Genomic DNA, 5,303 nt, shown 5'->3' with positions numbered 1-5,303 from the left:
TTCAAGTTTTAACAGTAACTACTGTGGACAGTTCTCATTTGGAAATATTTCATTATGAATCCTGTACCCCAGACCATCATTAAAAAAATAGTAGTATACCAGTATTAAGTATTCTTTAGTAGTTGGACAGTTAATTCAACTGTACAGTTGCGAACAATTTGTGAACAAAATATCTCAGAATTGCAATTGGTTATCTAGAAAAGAAGATTAAATTCGCTGTTGGTGTCTCTATATTCATAATACACAATCAATTCAAATATAAAAAGTGGAAAGAGTGCAGTAGGTAGGGCATTTGCTTTGCATATGGCCAACCAAGTTCAATCCACAGTATCACATAGGTGCCTAAGCATGGCTGGGAGTGACTCCTGAGCACAGAGCCATAAATAAGAACTAAGCCGAGCTGGGTGTGGCCTAAACTCCTTCTTAAAAAAAAAACCAATTTAGATACTGTACTTAAAGTTCTTGCTGACTAATAAGTACAATGAATGAGAATAAGTTTAAATTAGAATTATATGCAGGAAAAAACATTATTAATAGTATGGTTAAACCACAAAACCTCAATCAATAAAAATTAAATTTTTTAAATAAATTTTTGTAAATTTATCTATCTAATCTTTTGTTCTGCTCCTTACATTTGTTGAACACTCCTCGGCAGATTCCATTTCTGATTGTATAGAATTCGCACTTCTCTTCTTTAATGTTTCAACTTGTAGTTTTTCAGCAGAGATTACTGAAGACTGATTCTTTGATCATGTCAATGTCTCCAAGCATTTCTCAAATAAACAGTGCAACAGATTGAAAGCATGCTTTGCACGTGAGAGACTGAGGTTCAAACACAGCCATACGTGGTTCCCCAAACAACATCAACAGGAGTGAACCCTGAGCACTGAACTGGGAGTAGCCTCTGAGCACCACCAAGCGAGACCAAGAAAACAAAACAAATGAATAGCAAAAATGACAACAAGGTCTCACAATTTGTTGTGAGCCGTTACTGGTGCCCACTTGAGCAAGTTGATGAACAACAGGAGGACAGTGCAGTGCTACTGAGTGGTATTGATATTGCTTAAGCCTCATCAAGAAAAGAAAAACATCAGAATAATTGTTATTTTAGTTTTATGTAAAATTAAAATATTATTGGCATATAACACTATTTCATTTCAACTAAACAGCATCATGTTTCGACATTTATATATACTGCAAAGTGATCATTACAGTAAGTCAATTTACCTTTTCTTAGCAACTTTCAAATTTGCATGTTTTTTGTTGCCCTGTTGTTGACTATAATCCCCCTTCAGTATATAGTCTTAAATTATATTGTAACTGGCCATTTATTACAGAAAGAAGAAATAGATCTTTTGATTCCCTTCAACCCATTTTGCCAATCTATTCCTAATATGTTACTTCTCTGACACTCACCAGTCTGTTTTATGTCTATTATCTTAATTAAATTCAATTTGAAATTTTTAGACTGCACACAAATAAAAATACGATATTTCTCTGTGTATGATTTATTTAAATAAACCTAATATCCTTAATGCCAACTCATGTGTCACAAGTGGAAAATTTTCAGTCTTTTTAATGACCAAGTAGTGAACGTGCATATATGTATGTATATACATAGATTCATTCATCCATTAATGAATAATTGATTGCTTTAATATCTTAGCTATTGTGAATAATATTGTGATGAACAGAGGGGTTATGGAGGAGGATGCAGGCAGTGGTCATAGTGTAGCTGCACAGTGAAATAATAATATTTGTTCCATTGTTAAAAATAAATCATTGCAAACTACAAATAATTAGGAAAGTGTAATTAATTAAACAATGCCCAGAAGGAAAGAGAGAGAGAAGGAAAGTGCCTGTCCTAGAGGCAGGCGGGGGAAGGGGGAAGAGGAAAGGGGAGGGGGGAGTTCATGGTGGGAGGGAAACTGGGGACATTGGTGGTCAGAAATGGTCACTGGTGAAGGGGTGAGTATTGAACATTATATGACTGAAGCCTAATCATTAACAGCTTTGTAACTGTGTATCTAACCCTGATTCAATAAAAACAAAACGCATTCAATAGGTACATGAAGAGCAAAGCATTTTACGTGCTATCAGAAGAAACCTTTAAAAAATAAGTCTTGAGGGCTTCCGCTTCTATCTTTCCCATGTAGTCTCCACATCTTAAAGACCCTAAAGGTAAAGGTAAAGGCCCTCCCGTTGATCGTCGATTTGCTCGAGCGGGGCCCAGTAACGTCTACATTGGAGACTTTGTTGTTACTGTGTCTGGCATATCGAATACTCTCGGTAGCTTGCCGGGCTCTCTGAGAGGGGCGGAGGAATCGAACTCTGGTCGGCCATGTTGGCCGCTTGTAAGGCGAACGCCCTACGGCTGTGCTATCGCTCCAGACCCTAAACAATCTTATTCTATACTTGCCTGGTTCATTTTTGCAACGTGCAGATAGTTGTTGTAGATTCCCTGTTTGTCTTCAGATTCCATTCTCTCCTGCTATATTATTCTTTGCTTGGTGCAGTTTTGCAAACCCATACATTCTCAGACCTGAACTATTCTACCTGAACTATTCTACCTAATGCCATCCTTGGAGGGGAGTGGGGGTCAGGGTTGTTGGGTGGATGATTTCCTATAACCATGAAAAACTTGACTAGAACCTCTTTGTGTAGCCTCGTTGGATTAAGATGTATTGGATTCGAGGTCCATGAAGGATTCACAGCATTTTCTGCCTCTAGTCTATGTCTTTCAACCTCTACCGGTCTTGCCACCTGGTTTGTGTTCCCTGCTTTAATTTTTATGTTCAGGGCCTTTCCATGCCTGACTATAGATTTCTCTGCCTGCCTGCCTGCCTGCCTCTCTCTTTCTCTCTCTTTCTCTCTCTCTCTCTCTCTCTCTCTCTCTCTCTCTCTCTCACACACACACACACACACACACACACACATCTTCATGTTTTCTGCTCTGTTCACTCTATCTTGAATTTCCAATTCTTTTCCCTGAAGATGGACCTTTGTTTTTCTGGAGGTGAATGCTTGGAGATTATATCTGGGATCTTCATGGGTTCATTGACCTGAGCACTTTTTAATCTATATAACCTTATATATTTTTTTATTTATCAAAACTCTTGTGAAAAATTTTTCCCTGTTTGTCTTCAGATCAGTACATACCAATTTCCCATCAGGCTCATGTTTTCTTGTGGATGGTCTTATTTCTTAATGTGTTTAAGATATGCCAGTAGACGTCACACACAATTATTATTCCATGTAAATTATGATGTTATTTTATGATTTAATTAAAATAATGTTAATATCTTTTTAGATGTAGAGCCTCATGAGACTGGAAGTACTTAATTTCCTTGTACAAATGAAAGACTCAAGAGGACAGGAATCAAATCTAAATGTTTGTTTCTGAGCTACTGGGGCCAGGTTGAATGTCTGCACATATGATACAGTCAGACTATTTGACAAGTGAAATGGAGTGAGTGAGGAAAATGACTTTTAAGGGACTCTTCCTGGCAATGTTTATCCTACCACAGCCTCACTCCCCCACTTTGTGTCATATTAGGGAATGTTTTTTATTTTCAGGGAGTTTTGGTAAAAATTAAACGTTGTCATGTAATAACAGCTCACAGAGAATTCCTTGGATTTGGTGGGGAGGGGAAGAATTTTTTCTGTTTCAGTTATTTGCAGTAGTATATGTGTGGTGGGCCAAGGTTGATCTCTGGTTGAGAATGAAACCACATATAAAACAGGAATTCTGGGTGGTAGGAGCTAAATTCTGCTTTTTCACCACAACAAACTTGTTACTGTTACAGAACTTCTTGTCCTTCACTACAATGGGAGAGTGAATGTGATGAGTTAGAAGTTTCTTTCCTGTTGTCCTTGTTTTACTTGTCCTAAATTCCTCTGCCTCTCTTATGTTCCAAGGCATTCAGTATGGCTTGTATATGTTGCATCTCTTTTTTTTCAAACATTGATTTTGGTGATTGATTTTGTGCACCTTTTCATGTACCTCATATTTCAGAGTGGACTGTGGCCAGCTGTTTGCTTAAAGCCCTGTGGTGAGTTCACTCTCCACACTCCTCTCCTATGCCTAATTTTCCCCAAACCTGGTGGTTCATTAAACGTTTGTAAGTTGGAGACATGTATATTTCCCATTTTTTCTCAGGATTTTCTTTCTTCTCATTTCAGTTATTTCGTTCAATGGATCAGGGAGTGCACAAAAGTCTCTGCTTCACCATTTTACAATTATTCAGTTACTCTTCGCTGTTTATCCATATAAGAAGTTACTGATATTGTTCGTTAAATTTATCAATCACACTCATAATTACTGCTATTAAGGTTATTTTTAGAAATGTCTTTGATTACAAAAAGACACACATATTTTATGTTCATGCTTCATTTGGTATTTTAAAAATATTTAATTCCCTAATCCTGGAGTTCGCTTTTATGTAAGTTTTGATGTAAATGTCATTTACCTATTTTTATGAATGGCTAGTCCTCTAGCAATTTTTATATCTATATTTTCCCCATTCTTATATAATACTACACAATGTATTAATTCTGATGTAAACTTTCTGGAGCTCAATGTACTATTGTATTCTAATCATCTGTCATTCTGTTGTGGTTGCCAATCCCCAGGGCTTTAATTACTGTATCCTAAATATATGTTTCATTATAGGAAAGAATAAGTTTGTATCACTCCACTTTTCCAGTAATTGTCTTAACTATTTCAGAAATTGTTAATAAATTTTGTTAAATTGATTAATTGATGTTTTCTTCTCTTAGGGTTCCAATTTGAAGCATAGAATTAATTTCCATTTATGAAAGTATAGCATTGGCAGTTTTCTGATTTTTTTACAGTTCTCATTCTCATTACAGAAAATGTAATAAATATATTATTACATTATATCATGTCTTCCAAGTTATAGAGAAAACAGTAACACCAAGATCACCTTATGAAGCTAATGGAAAGATTACAATTAAAATTTTATCTAAAGAGTTTAAATACTAAGATTTATACATTCCTTGAATAGTTAAAAATTCCATTCAATTTCATTTTAACTCAACTTGGACTGATATTGTATGGTGGGAGGGTTACATTTGCATTTAAAAAAATTAACAAAGTCTCCAATGGAGATGTTACTGGGCCCGCTCGAGCAAATCGATGATCAACGGGAGGGCCTTTACTTACTTTACCTTTACTTTAATAGATTTTTGTAAGTCCATAAAAGAGACAAAACCATCGATTGAATTCACTCACTTAACAAACATCACATGCCCGTACAGTGACTTGCTGGAGATACTGAGAT

Source organism: Sorex fumeus, unplaced genomic scaffold, assembly GCF_029834395.1.
Source record: "Sorex fumeus unplaced genomic scaffold, SorFum_2.1 ptg000044l, whole genome shotgun sequence".
Taxonomy (NCBI): Eukaryota; Metazoa; Chordata; class Mammalia; order Eulipotyphla; family Soricidae; genus Sorex; species Sorex fumeus.
Note: the sequence above shows the minus strand (reverse complement) of the source record.